At 44.9% G+C, this 18,494-nt stretch overlaps 1 long non-coding RNA gene across 1 annotated transcript; it reads left to right on the forward strand.

Annotated features, from left to right (window-relative positions):
• Window positions 1–906: 906 nt before the first annotated feature.
• Window positions 907–15,801, forward strand: LOC116874343. Its single transcript, XR_004383970.1, has 3 exons — window positions 907–918; window positions 4,901–4,904; window positions 15,728–15,801. It is a non-coding gene; the product is annotated as an uncharacterized LOC116874343 (long non-coding RNA).
• Window positions 15,802–18,494: the final 2,693 nt, after the last annotated feature.

Here is an 18,494-nt window from a genome sequence, read left to right on the forward strand (position 1 = left end):
CCTGGCAGAGAGAGTAATGCCCACAAATATTCTACCTGGTCTATCCATTTCCCTGCCCCTTGTAGGTAAGTGGTGCCACGGGACCAGATTTGTTCAGTAGGCTGTGAGCAGAAGTTAACATGTTTAACTTCTGGCTGAAGCCTAAGAGATCAGGTATTAGTTCCCCATGTAGTCTCTTTGCTTATCATGGAAACTGTGAAATCAGATTACAAGAATGAAGCCGGCTCTGCCTCTGCGTCACTGCATGGTCAATAGCTCTGAAGAGTCACTCAGGCTGGTACCAGCCTCGGTATAAACGGGAAATAGACTTTTAAGTGCTGAGCCACTGACACTTGGGGGTCATTTTATTAGCACAGCATATCCTAATTCACTAGGGACCCCATCCTTACAGTCAAAGGACCCATGAGCAATCAACCACCATCAATGATCTTGCGGGTGCCACCGTTCTATTATCCATGATGGTACTTCTTTCTGTTATGGCAATCAAGCTCATCTGCCTCTACCAAAGAAGTTCTCTGCTTGTTTTTTTTCTATCCTGTAATCTTTCCATCATGTGAAAACCAGGGAACCTATTTTAACTACAGCACCTTCCTTAGCATCTCTGGAGTATGTAGAAGAACCACCAAAATATTTCTCAAAGATGCCATCACTTCCTTCATTAAGGTCTACCTCAAGGCTTCATTGAGGGGAGATTTTTCTGGGTCCTCTCTAGCAACTTAGGGAGTGGGTGGTACATTGTGATGAAACTACTTCAGACTTCCTACCCTCCCAGATTAAAATTCCTTTATCTACCTTAGGCCAAAATGTTTCTGGTGCCTCAATTTTATTTAGTGAGGCTCAACACCAAACACAGGTACGTATTAACTAATTACACAAACTGTTAGAACCCTTACCACTGAGCACACAAAAAACGGGATGGTTGGTAAGTTCATCCATATCGAAAATTTAGTCCAATATAAAGTTATGTTTTGTCCAATTTGATGAGGCCCCTCTAAATTCATTCCCACACATATTCCAAAGACTTTTGTAGATATAAGTCAAGAAAATCCTGCAATTCTTTTGGGGTAAGTTTCTTTCTTCCTTGATTTGATTTACTGTTTTCTCCTTAGAGTGTGCTTGGATCTGATTTGATTACATGTTCGGAGAAAAGAAGGGGTTAAAATAGAGGTAGAGAGGGTAGATCAAAAGGGAAATTGGCTTGTTATTTTAAGGCAACTCTCTTGGACATTGGACCCAGGAAGGTTGTTTCCAGGGGTATGGGGAGCTCAGTGACAGGTAGGGGTCCTGGGTACCAGGATGCCTCCAAATTCTGCCACATGCATCTAATCCTGTGTTTCAAAGTCGTCTTCTTTCCCGAGCAGGGGCCCAACTGAAGAGAGAAGTTGTTTAATTCAACAGATGTCATAATTTGGTAATTGGAAGGGGAAAAAGCTGGTTTTCACTTATCTTAATCCTACAGAGGAGACGAAAAAGAGATCCTTTCATACTTCCCCATAGAAAGCCTGAGATTTCAGAAGTTTAGGTGCATTGTTTTCTTTAAAAGAACAAAACAAAAAACAAAACAAAACATCAAATGCCAATATAAGTACTTTTCTTCCCCCTGTAGTTCTTGAATTTCCTTGGGCCTTGCCCTCCTTGAACACTTCATTTCAGATGACTAGAGTAATATTTCAATTAATTATTTTGCTACCGTGTACCATAAATGAGAATTCTATCCTGGAGTGGTAATAGAACTCACATTGCCTTCTGCCTCATCTAGCCTAGGTATCCAATCCCAGCTGGAGACGGATCAATTACAATGTGCTTACTACGAGCCAGGCACTGTTCTGAGAGGTTTTTGTGTCCGAACTTTTTAAGCATTGAAAGAACCCAAAGAGAATGGCACCGTGAATCATCCACGCTTAAGACTGAGAAACTGCTACACATGGAGTTTCGGTCACACAGCTGGTGAGTGGCAAAGCTGGTGATTCAAATCCAGGCCATCTAGCTCCCAAGACCATGTTTTTAACCGCTGTGTTTTGCTGCCTCTCGATTTGAAAGTGGGATTCTTATCAGTTGGTATGCTTTCGTTTGCAAGAAATAGAAACTAATTTTCACTATCTTAACAAAATGATGTTTTATTAGAAAGTCGTCAGAATTGACAGAAGCAGACTAGAATAACAAACAGGAATCGAGGTCCCTATAGTGGGCCAAGGAAGTACGATAACGGTTTTGTAGGGAAAGTCTGGCCAGGACAAGTTGTCGTTGTAAGTATTGCTACATCACCATTAACTTCATGAAAGTGTTCAAACCTCTCCGTCATCATCTTGCCACTCACTCAGTGTCAGAATCTGGGACAGAAGCCTCTGATTTGCTGAGTCTGTTCATTTGCCAGTGCTGTGGCTGCCAAGGAATGGACAGAGGAGGACTGGATCTTTGTGGCTTCCCTGGTGGAAGAGAGGTGAAGCCCAGCTTTACAAAGACACTAAGTACAATTAAGGGAAACTCACAAAATAGTAAAGAGTTTTCTCAGTAGACATCAAAATGCTAACTGTTTGCCATAACTTGTAAAGATCTAAATCGATGGGAACCCCACAATTTCATTTGTGCCTGAACATGCAAGGAACAGATATGGTTCAGTCTTTCCATCCTCCAAATCCTTCCCAACTTCATTATATAACTGAATAGACCTCAACAAAGAGGGGAAAACTAACTATCTCCATTCCCACCCTGAAACACACCAGGCTAGATGCAAATTCTAGCCTCAGTCCATCTAAAGAGGCTACTTTTTCCAACGACTTGGCAAACCCAGGACACACCCTAGACTATTCTGAGCTTAGAGCTTCTTCTCACATCCCTCTGTGGTACTGGTTGCCCATAGCCCTAGCTGTTCCAGCCCAAGTCCCAAACCACCAAACTCAGCCCATCTGGATTTCAGATAAATTCTGATGTGCTGGAGTCAGCAACCAGCTTTTAAGATATTCTGGGCTGGCCAAGATGTCAGAATAGGCCAACCCCCTGGATTCCTTGTACTCTTTCCCCTGTTTCCAATCAACCTGGTAGCACCATCAACTTGGGTGAGGCTATAGACAGACAAAATAAAAAAATAACTGAGAAGGTTCTGCTCTTTTTTCTTTTTACCATTGTCTTGGAAAACTCTTGCCCAATACCTATGGCTACTCACAGCTCTGGTCCAGTTATTCCCAGAAGTGAAATCAAAGCCCGTGCCTACAGAAGAAGCTTTGCCTGTAAGGAGCTGATAAAAGAACTCTGCCCGTCAATCTGTCTTTCTAGGGCCCAACTATGGATGTGAGAATGGGGTTTCTGAAACCTATACCAGCTTACTAAACCAATGGACAGAGTTCTTCATTCATAAATATTGATTGACAGTCACTAGACACATGATTACAGTCTATGAAGGAAGGTTCAAGGCAGACAAGGAGAACTGACCATCGATGAAACAGAGATGACGAAAAGGAGTAGAACAGAACTGTCTATACACTAGAGAAATCTTTGCAACCATAAAACAACGTTATCAAAAAACAAAAAGCGGTGGGGGTGGGGGCACCTGGGTGGCACAGTCGGTTAAGCTGTTGACTCATGATTTCAGCTCAGGCCATGATCTCAGGGTCATGAGATCAAGTCTTGTGTCATGCTCTGTGCTCAGTGAGGAGTCCCCTTGAGGATTCTGTCTCTCTCTTTCTCCTTCTGCCCCTATGACCCCACTCTCTCTCTCTGTCTCTATAATAAATAAATCTTCAAGAAATAAACAAAAAAGAGGAAACTGGGAAATCTCTATTATTATTCTTAACTTAGAAAAATCAACAAACCAGTTAATAACAAAATGCACGCAGTTCCTCTGGACCCGGGAGAGCATTAATCTGGTTTTTATCAGTAGATATGTTTTGTCTGTTCTTTTATACCACTTTGTGTCTGCCTTTTTCTGCTCAGCATAGTATCTTTGAGATCATCTGTATATAGTGCTGTGCATACGAGAAGCTTGTTCCTTTCTATTGCCGAGTAGCATCCCATTGTATAAATATACCACGATAATTTACCTATTGATAGGCACTTAGGATACTTTCATTTTTTGCAATAATGAATAAAGCAGCTATAAACGTTCATGGACAAACTTTCTCACAGAGACATGTTTTCATTTCTCTTATATCAATACCTAGCATTGCATTATATTGCCTGAGCTTCCTACCTTCAAGAATCAGATCAGTTACTTTCACATAAACCATCTCATCTAACTCTCTCCAGCTGCTCAGTGCAGGCGCTGACACCGGGACCCCTCTTGGTGACATTGAGCTGGTCCTCTTCCCACCACACTCGCTGTACCTTCCTCTTCTCCAGCAGCGTGCAAGCCCAGACCTCCTGAGCCGCCTTAACTCGGCTCCAGCAAAAAGAGCCACTTTGACATTGGCCCATTCCAGGGCGGGAGTGGAAACCAGAGGAGTGCAGGGAGCTGCCTGGGAGGACAGAGGTGTGCAGGCGGCGTGCCTGGCGCAATTAGAGGCGGATTAAGATGGAAACAGTGTGGGGGCCAGGCGTGATGTGTTTTTGCCGTCTTGTCTGGGATTAGTAGTAATATATCTGCTGGCGTGATGGACACATCTGCTTTCGTTTATTCTGAGTCCTGTCAAGCTCACAGGCCTGGATTAAAGCAAAATCACGCTGAGTGAACATTGCTAATTTAGCTCCTTTTTTTCCCTCTCTTTTTCTTCCCCATCTTCAAATTTTAATGTGAATGCAGCAAGAAGCCATTCCCTTCCGACATGATGATTTGGGAAAGGAGCCTCTAATTCCCACATCCTGAAGAGGAGGGGAGGGGTGGGGAGATGAGGAAGCCTGAGCCAAAAGATGAAGCCCCGGAGGGCAGGGGTATGTTGGGAAGGGAAGAAGAGAAGCAAGGAGAGAGAAAGGTGGCAGGAGGGAGTAGAGGAAATGTGAGTTTCCAGGGTACTGCCCGGGATGCTTAGCTCTGGAACATTTCCCCATGAAGCAACCAACAGCTTACATCCTTGGGGCTGGCTGCCGGCTTCCCGGGCCCCCTGACTGCTAGACCACTCCCTGCGCAAAAGTGCTTCAAGGCAGGGGGAGCACCTGCCCGTCACTTCACGTGCACCTGTCTCTTATCTGAGGGCGGGTTCTCGGCGAGTTTGTTTGCTGTGTTTCACAACTGGACATTCCTTTAACCCCACGTCTAGCTAACTCAGTCACGGCTTGCTGGCGGCTCAAGCTCTGCTTCTTCACTGTGAGTCAAAAGACTCCCGTCGCCGCCCCTGGAATCCCATTTTAGAGATTGTCTTCCCATGGTTTCCGCCCAGAGTCTCTTTATCAAAGTCATGTCTCCAGGCACTTTTTGTTGGTTGAGATAAGATCTTGAGATTTTCCCCTCTCTCCACCCCGCTGGGTTTTTTCTCGATAATACACTCCTTTTTGCTGTCCTCCGGCACTTAATAGTTTGTGGAGTTCATTCTTCTGGTTTCTCTCCAGTTTCTTATATTTTTTTCAACTTCCTTTTCCTTTTAACGTATTTGGGACAGCACCATCTTTGTTAACCGAGAAGAAACATGACAGAAAACACGTTTCGTTTCTTTTTTATTTTTTTTTGCTAAAACATTATAGCCAGTGGTAAAAATAATAATTACGGGCCAGGAGTAAATGTTGGGATGCCAGATGAAGGAGATTAAGGTATGAACGATTTCAAAAGAGAAATAAAATCAAGCAGAAGATCAACGTGGTGTCTTGGGACAAAGGGAGGAGGTGGCAAGGATGAGGCCAAGGTCAGGAGCACCGAGGGAGAAGTGAGAAGCAGAGCCCAGCCCAAACCATTCTCCCCAGGCCAGTCCAGCAGAGTGGGGGGCCATGGAGTGCGGCCGTCCCTCTGACTACTGCTCCACGCCCTCTCCAGGAAAATAAAATGCACTTGCAAAGGGCTAAATCAAATTCACCTTCAGGACCAGCAGAATCTGGCTAATACGATTTCAAGCTCCCGCTCCCCCTGCCTCCGAGCTCTGCACCTTCTTGCTGATGTCTCAGATTCTTTTAACAAGGGAAAGAATCTTTCACGCCACAATTAGGGATAAAAGACATAAAATGCAAACGCCTGGCTGAGCTCCAGTTGGAGAATAATCAATCAATCCTTGGAATATAAATTACTAATATCAGATTCTTTCCTGGTATGATACAGGGAAGAGGGCTAAAAGCGTAGATTATACTGACACCTGACATGGGGGTTGCCAAGAAGATGGGTGCCAAGGAGGGAACAAACCCTTCCAGGTGTATAACACCTTAAGGTCTGAAGTGTGTGCGTGTGTGTGTGAGTGCGCATGCGTGCATGTGTGTGTGGTGTGTACACTGTGTGTCACTTATCTTTCACAACTCTGGGAGGCAGGCATCTGTATTCTTACCATCATACAGAAGAAGAAACTGAGGCTTAGTTTGTCGGATAGTTGATCCCAGGGCCAAGCTAACTGGTGCCGATCTTCCTCGACTCACCATGGGGTTACATCCTGGTGAACCCATTGCCTGTCGAAAATATCCTGAATTGAAAATACATTCAATACACTCACCTACCGAACTTAATGGCTCAGCCTAGCCCACATGGAATGTGCACAGAACTCTTACATCAGCCTTCTGTTGGGCGAAATCATCGAACGGGAAGCCTATTTTATAAGGAAGGGTTGGATAGCTCATGCCTTCGGTCAACCGCTGTACCGAAAAGGACAAACAGTGTGGTGCATGGGTGCAGAATGGTTGAAAGTGGGTCGGTCATGGATGCCCAGCATCCCAACACAGGACAGTACCACATATTGCTAATCCAGGGGAAGATCACAATTTAAAATTCGAGGGATGGTCTCTACTGCATTCATATTGATTTTGCACCATTGCAAAGTCGGAAAATTTTAAGTCGAAGCATCGTTGGTGGGAGACCGTCTGCGTTTGAACCTGAGGTTCTGACGGCAAGCCCAGCAATTTTTAAAATATACCAAATGCTATGGAAAGAATCTGGCAACAAAAGAAATACCCTACAAACTTTTAGGATTCTGCCTCGGCTGAGATTTGTTTACTTTGAGATGGGAGAGGATGCCTGCATTGGTGGATGGAGTAATTTTAGTGTGGAGCTGCCAAAGCAAGCAGCCTGCTTTGCATGATTTATGAAGACTTTTAAAAAAATGAAGTTGAGTGTTGACTTTGTGAAACAGGAGCTTCATTTTCTGGGAATTTGTTATTTGAAGTACCTCCCCCCCCTTTTTTAGTGAATTTATCCTCTTCTCACAAAACCCCATTAACTTTTCCTTCCCAATCTCCTTAGTCTGGGACTTAAGCAATTTCTAGTTTGGTATGTATATTTATACTTATTTTTCTTTAATTTTTTTTTAAATTGAAGTCTAGCTCTTATACAGAAATATATATAAAACTTGTAACTATCGCTCCATAAATTACCATAAAACAAAGCCCTGCGAAGCCATCACCCAGACCGAGAGGTAAAACACCTCTCACAATCCCAAAATCCCCTTCCCACGCCCTCCTCCCATCGTCATTACCTTTTCTCTCCTCCCGAAAGATTACTCCTATCCCGGATTCTAAGATCATTGATTAGTAATGCTCAGTCTTGGACTTCATATAAACGGAATCTTACTATTATTTTGTGTGACTTACTTTGATTGGTATTAAATTATGTGAGAGTCATTCCTGTTTGGGCATGCACCTGTCATCTGTTTTCAATGTTGCATAGTGTGCCATGGTCCAAACCCACTGATTTATTTATCTAGTCTACTGTTGGTAGCATTTAGATTGTTTCCTCTTTGGGAATATCATGAATAACATCACTATGAACACCCTTGCTCAGGTACTTGGATAATATGTGTCTATATTTTCTGGGTATGTACTTGGGATTGAACCTGCCCTGTTGGAGAGTTTGTTTTGGAGCTAACAGAACGCTGTTTTCTAAGTGATCATACAGAGGTACGGTCCTATCGATGACATGAGTGTACTTAACTGCTTGACATCCTGACCAACACTTGCTAGTGCCAATCTTTGTAATTTCAATCATTCTGGTGGGGGTAATAGTATTTCATTATGGTTTTAGTCTTTATTTCCTTGACTACTAATAAGGTTGGCCATTTTCATATGTCAACTGGCCTTTTTTTTTAATCAAGTACATTTCTCGCCCATCTTTCTATTGTGTTGTCTTTTTTTTTTATTGACTTGTAAGAGGTATATATATATATATATATATATATATTTGAGGGTTTTTTTTTTTTATTGAGTCCTTTGTTGGTTTATGTGGATTACAAATAACTTCTCTGGCTTTGTGCCTGCCTTTTCCCTCTTAATGGGTCTTTTGAATAGAAGTTCCTAACTTTGATGTAGAACAGTTTATCAGTCTTTCCGTTCATGGTTGGTGTTTTCGTGTCCTTTTAAAGAATTCTTTTTTTTCTCCCAGGTTCATAGAGATAATGTCTTATAGTGTCTTATAGGAAGCTGTGTGGTCTTGCCTTTCACTTTTAAATATATAAACCAACTGAAATTGATTTTTGTATATGCTGTGATATAAAGGTCAAGTTTTATTGTGTTCCATATGAATATGAAAGTGCCCCAAACCATTCAGAGAAGAGATGGTCCCGTCTCCACCATCCTGCCATGTCAGACCCAATGCCCATTTGCATGGTATCTTCTTCTGCTGCATTGGTCTATCTGACTATCATTTTGCTAATATCACACTACCTTAATTATTGTAGCTTAATGATATATCCCTCTACCTTTTTGTTCTTTGTTAAGAAGGTCAGCTTCTTGAACTTTTGCACTTCCATATAAATTTTGAATAAGATTTTCAATTTCAAAAGGGAAAAAAGGAAGAAAGGAATATCCATTGACATTTTGATTGGGATCGAACTGAATATACGGCTAGATGGGGGATAATGAATATCTTTGCAATATTTGGTTGCACACACTTTTTTTCAAATAATATTTTACAGGGTATTTTTCTGTTTGTTCGCTCTTATTTTTGTTTTGCTATATGCACAGAACTTTTTCATATCTTTCATTACATTTATTCCTAGGTATTTTATACTTGCTGATGTTATTTTGAATGTGTTATGATTATCTAAAGAATAATCTGTATTCTCTTTGCTGATATTATGCAAACCTCCTTGATTTTTGTATTTTGACCTTGTATCCAGCAGCCTCTTTGAATCATTTAAAAATTCTGATTACTGGGACACCTGGGTGGCTCGGTGGGTTAAGCCTCTGCCTCCGGCTCAGGTCATGATCTCAGGGTCCTGGGATCGAGTCCCACATCGGGTTCCCTGCTGAGCAGGGAGCCTGCTTCCCCCTCTCCCTTTGCTTCTCCCCTTGCTTGTGCTCTCGCTCCTTCTCTCACTCTCTGTCAAATCAAGAAATTCTTTTAAAAAAATTCTGATTACTTATCTATATATTCTTTTGGATTTTCTATATACAAAATAATAATATATGTAAATACTGACGATTTTAGTTATCTCATTACAATTGTTACCTTTTTTAATTGTACTGGCTAGAATCAGTAGTACAACTTTGAACAGAAGTTATATCCTTGTCTTCTTTCCCTCTGCAAAGGCTTCAAAGGGAAAGCTTCAATATTCCCCGTTAAGAATAATGTTTGCAGGGGGCACCTGGGTGGCTCAGTGGGTTAAAGCCTCTGCCTTCGGCTCAGGTCATGATCCCAGGGTCCTGGGATTGAGCCCCATATCAGGCTCTCTGCTCAGCAGGTAGTCTGCTTTCTCCTCTCTCTCTCTCTCTGACTGCCTCTCTGCCTACTTGTAATCTCTGTCTGTCAAATAAATAAATAAAATCTTTAAAAAAAAAAAAAGAATAATGTTTGCAGACCCATCAACTCAGAGAACACATTGATGGATGCCACAGAGAAGGGGGGGATGGGTAAATAGGTAAAGGGGAATGAAAGGTACAGACTTCCAGTTATGGATGGGTAAGTCACGAAAGATACAGCATAAGGAATATAGTCAATGGCATAATTTTAACATTGTAAAAAAATGATATTCTGTTTTTTATAGTTATCTTTCTCATAAAATAATTCTTGTCTATTTCCATTTTGCTTAGAGCTTTTATCATCAGTAGATGTTGGGTTTTATTAATTGTCCTTCCTACTTCTGTTGAGAGGATCATCTTAAATTTCTTCTTTCTTCTGTTAATATGGTGGACTGAATTGTTTTCAAATATTAAGCTAACCTTGCTTTTTTGTAAGAAATTTTTCTCTCTTAATGGTCTCCAACACATATTCCTGAATTCTGTTCAATGATATTATGTTGAGGATGATATCATGTTAGGATTTTTGTACCCAGGTTTGTGAGTGAGATTGGTTGAGACTTTTCTCTTATAATATCCTTGTCAGCTTTTGGGCACCTAGGTGGCTCAGTCAGTTAAATGTCTGCCTTCCTCTCGGGTCATGATGCTAGGGTCCTGAGTTTGAGTCCCACCTTGTGGGGAGAGGGGTGTCCCTGCTCAGCAGGAAGGCTGCTTCTCTCCCTCCCTCTGCTCTGCTCCACTCGTGCTTTTTCTCTTAAGTAAATAAAAATAAGATCTTTTAAAAATACATCCTTGCCAGTTTTGATGTTAATGTTTGCTAACCCCTTAAGTGAGTTAGAGAGTTTGCCTTTTTTTAAGAACCTCTATAAAAGTTTTTTGTAAAATTGCTTCTATCTCTTAAATCTGGCAGATTTTACAACAGAAGCCACCTAGGCCTGAAGTGTGTGTGTGTGTGTGTGTGCACGTGCGTGCGCATCTGTGTTTGTGAACATTTTTAACAATAGGATTGATTTCTCCATTAAAGGGAAAACCAATTCTATTTTCTCTTTCACTTTGCATTAGTTTCAGTAAGTTCTGTGGGGTTTGTTTGTTTTTTTTTTTTTTTTAGCAATATGTCCATTACGTCTCGTTTCAAAGATATTGACGTAAGGTTGTTTATAATAGCTTCATGTTCTCTTGGTTCTGTAAACTCCATAGTCATATCACCTTTTCATCCCAAAAATCAAACACGTGTTCTTATACTTGGTCAGAAGAAGTGGATTTTCTCAGGTCTTGGGGCTTCATGGCTATGGAAATGCTGGTGCAGATGTCTTCCCACTGTGTTGCTACGCCCAGCACCTGTTCTAACCTGCTACCATCACCTTTGACACCAGCTCCAGGTGAAGAAAAGCAGAGGGAGTCTCCCTAAGTCCCATGGCCAGTTGTCAGCCATCCCTCATTTCTGCAACTGTCATTAGGTTGAGTTTTAGGTTGCAATTCTTACTCTTTTACTTTTATTTAAGTATAATATACCTTCATCGAAGTGTACATATCACACAACTCAGGGAGTTCTCAGAAACACATGTGTAATCGGCACATGCATACTAAAAAACGAAACGTTCCTAGAAGTCCTCCTCATGCTGCCTTTTGGTTATACCTGGGAGGGTAACCACCATTCAGACTTCAAAGAGCACAGACTGATTTTGCTTCATAGAAATATCCGTCTTCTTTCATTCCAAGTGATATCCTTGAGAATTTTTCTTCATCGTATGCAGTAGTGGAATCCTCATTCTTGTATCTGTTGGACCCTACTACTGGACCATCATTTATGCTAGTGGACCGTCATTTCTTTATCTATTTCACTAGTGATGGGCATTGGGCTACTTTCCAGATTGGTATGATTACAAACGGTTCTACTGTGAACACTCCTGTGCGTATCTTTTGTGGAACAGATGTGTGCATGTCTCTTGGGTTTATACTTAGGGGAAGTCATATGGTTTGCGTATGCTCCGCAGCAGGGTAAACAACATACTGCCAGAAAGTTTTAAAAGTGATTCTATGAGTTCATTCTTTGCTAGCAATGCAGGAGAGTTACATTTGTTCCGTGTAACCATGCCAACACGTACCATTGGGTGATGTGTGGGTCATGGCATTGCACTGTCATTGTAAATGGGACGTTCCGGCTGTTTAATGAAGGTGGGCATCTTTTCCTACGCTTACTGGCTACTTGGATATCTTCTTCTGTGTTTACTCAAGGCTTTTGCTCATTTTGCTATTGGGTTAATAGTTACTTTTTATCATTCTAAAAATAATGTACATTCACGAGAGACGATGCGGAAAACACGGAAGAGCTCAAAAACAAAATAAAAGAAAATCACCTATGATTCCACTGACCTATAAATAACTAAACATCATGCTACCACATTAGAGCATGTGATATGGTAGTTATAGCTGTGACGTGGTCAGAAGAGGGTACAGTAGTTATGCTTGTATTGGTCAAAGCGACCACATGGTCCCCCATTTTAATTAGGGGCTTCCAAAACATACACACTGGAAATAAAGGGAAGTCTTTTTAAGATGTTCAACCTTCAAGGGAGTTGAGGACTTCAGTCCCCAGATCTCATGCCTGATCAGAGGGGCCCCACAGGGTGGCTCCAGGCTCAAGCCCGTTCCCGGCTTCTCTGTGATCCGAAGCATGCGCCATTGGGGATCCTTTGTGCCCCGTTTGTGACCTCCAGGTTTGTGCCATCCCCACCCGCCCTTTATCCTGAGCCAGACACCAAGTCGACTCCTCCTTCTTTATTTCAAGAAACTAAATTTTCACCAAAGTGAAACCTTTCCTTCCCCAATGTCGGTTCCCTAATTGGAGCCTCATCTGTCTTCTGAATTACGCCCGTCCTTCTTAACTGACATCATTGCCTCTATTCTTATCCTGATCCCCACCTCCGGCCCCGTCCCAGCCCATTCTTCATACCGCGGGCAGCCATACTAAACTGCAAGACTAACCATGACTCACCCGGCTTCTCTGCCTTGGCAAAATCCTCTGCACATTTTCAAGGCCTGGGTCAAGTGCCATCCTGAGGCTCCCAGACAGGATTAATCTGCTCTCTCCCTGCTGGTGTACAAGCCACTCAGCTCACTGACTGACTCTAGTTTCTTTGTACCCTGGCCACACAATGTACACCTCATATCTTTACCTCATGCATCCCCGGTACTCGGCACAAGGCCTGGCACATAATCAGTGTTAAATACACACTAAAGGAACGGCTAAGGGGATTAATAAAAAGTAGAAAGAAAAGGGGACCGGCATCTGTTAAGAACTTGCCCTGAACCAGACACTTCATCTATGTTATTACCTCTTTTAAACTTCTCAACGGCCCCGTGAAATTTGGTGGTGTTACTCCTGTTTTTATAAACAAGAAAATGAAGGCAAAGAGACACGTAATCATTTGCTCAAGGTCACACCGCCAATAAACGGCAGAGTTGGGATTGAACTCTAAGTCCGGAAACAAACCTGGTTGTTGAGCCTTAAACGGATGATTGCTGTAGTGAGGGCTAACGGCAAAGATAACCTCATGCCTGGACTCAGAACACGGTCCCAGCCGTTTACATGAGTGTTCCCCCGTCCCTCGCCGTGACTCGAGCCTCAGCACAAACACGCGAGGCTGGCAGAATCATCCTCCAGCTCTAGGGGATGAAGAAAATGAAGTTTGAGCATGAAAGTGCCTTGAGGAAGGTCGCCCTCTCGCAACACACAGCCGGCCCTGCTGCTCGCCCTAGGTCCAGCGGGGGCCGGCGGGGAGGACAGAATCCCCAGAGAAGAAGTGCTTTGAAATAATAAGCTGGCTGCTAACTCTGGCAAACCTCCTTTCCATTCCCCGCGTGGGTCTGCTTGGAGCCATAGCAGCTTCTAGGAGGTGGAAAGAAATCAGAGGCTGAAGCTCTCCACCATTTCTGGAAGATGGGGAATTCTTTGCATGAGAGCCATTGTTTGCCTTAGTAAAAAAAAAAAAAAAAAAATTAAAATTAAAAAAAAATGAAATAAAAGGAAGCAAAACCCATATATACATATATATTTCACAAAGCTCCGCGGGGACCAGAGCAGGACAGCAAACAAAGAGCTCTCTTGGGCCGCTGCCCTGTACCAGCCACCCCCAGGTGACCCCCTGTCGGCACTGCCCACTGGGCCTGCCTGGGGAATCTCCAACCTCGGCGAAGAAAAGGATAAAACAACACAAATTCTCCAGGAGCCTCATTATTCAAGCAGTTCCAGAAGCAGCAAGAGGACAGCGGTGACTTTGGGAGAAGCACAATCTTATCTCCAGGGTGAATAGGACCATTTGTTGTTTATGTCCAGGAAAGCAGGGCAGCGCAGAAAGCACAGGAGAACTCAGACGAGAAGGGCGCCAAAAGCCAGCCGCTGATCTAAAAATCCTCTGCAGAAACAATGGCTTCTCCCGGGATGAGCTGCAGCCCCTTCTGGAAACAAAAGCTCTCGCGGAGGAAATTGGTCTTTTGTGGTTCTGGCGAGAAGCAAGCCAGATAAAGCTAGCCTGGCCTGACCCTCTCCCTTCGAGCAGAGGAGACACAGAACTTGTCGGGAAGTGGGAGCCGCGGGGCGAGGCTTCCTCAACTTCCAACTGGCCTTCCAGTTCCCCAGGCGCTCCACGGAGACCTTCGCTCCCTGGGCCCAGGCCCTGCTGGTGACCCGCCGCCGAGTCCCCTGGCAGGGTCCCTCTGTCCCCTGTGGTCTGCCCCTCTCTTGTTCCAGCCAAAACCAAAAGCCACTGCTGGGCCTGGAGGCCTCTGAAGTTTTTCTGACAGTTTTGGAGCTTGGGCTAAAAATAAAGACCGCCCTGGGGCTTTGAAGCGAACCCAAGCCATGCCCTGACTTGAACTGCTTTGGCCTTCTCCACCTGCCAGCCAAAGCCCCCGGATTTCAGAAAGAGGACAGCCGGACACAATGCAGGGCCAGCCAGCAGCGCCCCCTCCTGCTAGATCACCGGGGTCCCTCTGACGTCTCGGTTCCCCTGCACCCGAGCCAGGGGAGCCATTTAAGCTGACTTTGCAGAGTTATTTTTTATGGTCGTTGGCAAATGTGTATGTGGGTGGGACTTGGGAGGGGTAATTTGGTTTCAAAACCGTCCTGGGGAATTGGTCTTGAGAATATGTTTGTATAGTCAAGGGAGTTGCTTGGATTTTAGATTACAGGTTTCATTGGGGTGGTCCGTGGGGAGAAGGGATGGAGATTGCTAGAGAGGGCGGAGGGCCCCAGAGCCTCTCCAAGCCACCCCTCTGCCCTTGCTGCTAGCAAAGGACCCATCAGAGGCTGGGAGGAGAGACCACAGCCAGGAGCAGACTAGAATTAATTCCACCCACAGTCTGGGGTGGGGTGGGGGTGCCGGAAAGCCAGGCTATTTCTAAGGCTCACTTTGGAAAGGGTTCGGGCAATCTCCAGCAGAAGGTGGTCTTTGATGACTAGGCCAGCTTTGAAGAAGGGAGAGAATCATTTCCAGAGTTGCTGCTGGAAGTCCCCCGATGTGCCCTGGTGATGTGGAGGAGAAGCCACGGTGGGGACCGCAGCTGGGCGTGTCTGGCTGGCGTACGCCCCGGCAACAAGACAGAGACCAGACTTGATCTACTAGTGGTAGTTAACAGTCACCAGCACGCACCTTCTCCTTCGGAATTAACCACGTGCTTCCGTGGAGCTCATGTTACATAGTTCTTGCAACAAGAATGTGAGATCAGTTATATCGGTACAAGCTGTCTCTTACTGAGCACCTGCCGTGTGCCAGGCCCAGGGTCCGTGCTTCGTACAACAGGGTTTTGCAGCGTAGAGGTCTTTAGAGCCCAAACTGAGGTCTCCATGAAGTGTTGAAATTCCAGAAACATTTTACATTTATGCATGACTGAGCTTTTTTCCGGAGTGAAAGGCCATGACTTTCATCCAGTTTTTAAGGCATTTAGGAGCTATAAAATGTTCAGAACTATAAAATGTTCTCCATCGGTCTGACACCAGGGTCATTCCCCAGGCTGGCAGATTTCATACCTGATCCCCAGTCTCACTTTGCACTTTGAAAATACCCTCATTGGAACTATTATAAAGTGCTATTGTATTTTTAAGGGGTTTTTTGGAACCCTCCCCACTCCCCATCCTTCACTAGACTTTAAACCCTCTGGGGGCAGGCATTGTGTCTTACCCACGATTTTATCTCTGGCCTATAAGTTCTAGTGCTTCCTAGGTGCTCCATACATTTTTTTTTTTTTGCACAAATGAATGAACTAATATAAAGCCTCCTTATAGTAAAAATTAATCCTGTTCAACTATGTGAATGTGTAGGAGAGAGAATGTGCGTGTGTGTGTGTGTGTGTGTGTGTGTGTGTGTGGCAGAAGGTGGGCCCTCTCTGCAATGCGGTGGGGGATCTGTGTATGGAGAGACTCAGGGCTGGTTTGCGGGAAAGCAGAGGCAGGCTGAGTGTTGGGCACAGAGCCAGAGGAAGCCATGTTCTCCTGTCCTGGTGGCACTCGGATTTGGCTCTGGACCGGCACATCTCCAGCATGCCTCTCCCTGCCAGCACCCCTGTGCCTTCCCTTTCCATGGCATCTATTAATGATAAAAGTCCCCGTGGTTTATAATTATCAGTTTGACAAGTTCAGGAGTTCTCTGTTAATTATTATAATTAGCTTTCACTCAGTGAGGCTTCGGGAGTTTAACGACAATATTAACAACAGGAGGACGACGATCAGGAATTGACTACAAAGAATTGACTGGAAAGACTTCCTTCTGCTGTCAGGGAAACTTATTAATGAAGGCAAAACCTGCACAGCAGCTCCCCTCTGTCTGCCTTAACTCAGCAATTGGGTCTAAATCTGCCTTGGGGAATTGGAAACAACCGTTGCGGCCAGTGTGCACAAAGCCGGAGTTTCAAACCAACCAGAGAAGAAGGAAGGAGCCACTAGCCTGACAGCTGTGGGCTCCTCCTTGACCAGAAATCGAGCAGCGGCAGCAGCCGGGGAGGAACGTGGGAGCCGAGCCTGCCAGCTATGGCCCCAGACCGGGCTTTTGGGGAGGGCAGACAAGCATGAGGAATCAGAGGTGGATGGAGGCAGGGGAGGGCGGACCGGTCCCTGGGGGCAGCCAGCCCTTCCTGAAACTGTGAAGCAGATGGTCATTTTTTTCTGCCCGTCCCCCACGTTACAGCTCTCGGCTTGGCCTCATCTGGGCTCTTGGCCTCCTCTCCATTCTCCAGCAGCACTCCAGACCTGCCGCATTACCCTTCCTGCGGGACAGCTCTGATGACCGCATCCTCTCCTCTAAAGCCTTCCGTGGCTCCCAGTGGCTCACTAAGTACAGTCTGGAGTCCTCATTCTGGCACTCCAGTCCACCCAGCCCAGGCCGCACCGGTCTTTCCAGCACTGTTTTCTACGCATCCTTGTTCTCGTTCTTGGCTCGGACAATAAACACCCACGGGGCCCTGCTCAGCACCAGACAGGGTTTCAGAAGCTGCACCTTCAGCAGCCAGCAAGACAGACACGTTCCTGCCCTCACGCAGTTTTAATTCTAGCAGGGAACTCCGAAAATAAGCTCACAAACTAATAAATAATACCATCCACAGAAATGAGGAATCCTCTAGCATCATCACAACCAAAACCAGTTTAAAGGCAGAGGGTAGGAAGCGGAAGGCCTGTCTAGGAGGTGACCTTGAGACGAGAACGGCATGATGAGGAGCTGGTCTCCCAGAGAACATTGCAGCCAGAGGAACAGCATGTGCAACATTCCCAGGCAGGAACTTCTTGATACATGTGAGTGCACAAGGGGGGCCAGAGGAAGGGACAAGTGAACGGGGCCAAGTGGCTATTGTCAGAGACGCTGGCAGACGCAGGTCCCCAGACCCTGCTGAGCCATGGAAGGAAGTCGGTCTCTGTTCTGGACGTGGTCAGAAACCCTCTGGAGGGTTCAAACGGGATTCTTCTCCTTTGGGTAAAATGGACTCGTGCTGAGCTGAGCATTCCAGTCTCTGGGGATCCCTGCCGGCCACAGCTTTCCCCAGAGGAACCAAGGCTCTTGATCTTGTGAGAATAAAGCCCCTTCAAGTTTATTTTTCTTTGACAAACCCTCAGCTCTTCCTTGGCTCTCGGATGCGAGCAGATGATCTTGGCTGGGCTCGCCTGGCTCCCCGGGACTCCAGATTTCAGATCGTCCCACGTGTCTTCATTCTGGGGCCAGCTGAAGATCAAGTGCTTCCCAGGGCAAGTCCTTCTTACGGCAGGTCGAAGCACACCTAGAGGCCAAGTCTGGGAAATGGAAGAGAGGCTCAGGGTCCATCGTTCGACCTACCATGCTCCCATTACATTTGCATTTTTGCAGACCTCTTGAAAACATTGTCTGAATTGATTCTTTTGGTGGAAATTCTAGGGACTTGTGGGGAGTACTCTGGGTCTCCGAAAAGGTACTTTATGCCTCTTAAAACCTTTCTTGGGTAGCCACAGATGCACAGAGCAGTATCTGCATGGCAGAAAACAGGAAGGAAGGAAGCCAACATTTATTCAACACCTGTTTTGGGCCAGACATGATAATTGTCCTTTGAGGGAGTTACAGCAACTTTAGGTTAAACAGGTGCTTTTCTAATCCCCTCCCTATCACCCTTCCATGAACATCAAAGGATAAAAAAGGAAGAAACCCCTGGAGACAAAGGAAGCAAAAAAGTCGGGTGGTAGAACAAAG

This window comes from Lontra canadensis, unplaced genomic scaffold, assembly GCF_010015895.1.
Source record: "Lontra canadensis isolate GAN:19392208 unplaced genomic scaffold, GSC_riverotter_1.0 scaffold36, whole genome shotgun sequence".
Lineage (NCBI taxonomy): Eukaryota > Metazoa > Chordata > Mammalia > Carnivora > Mustelidae > Lontra > Lontra canadensis.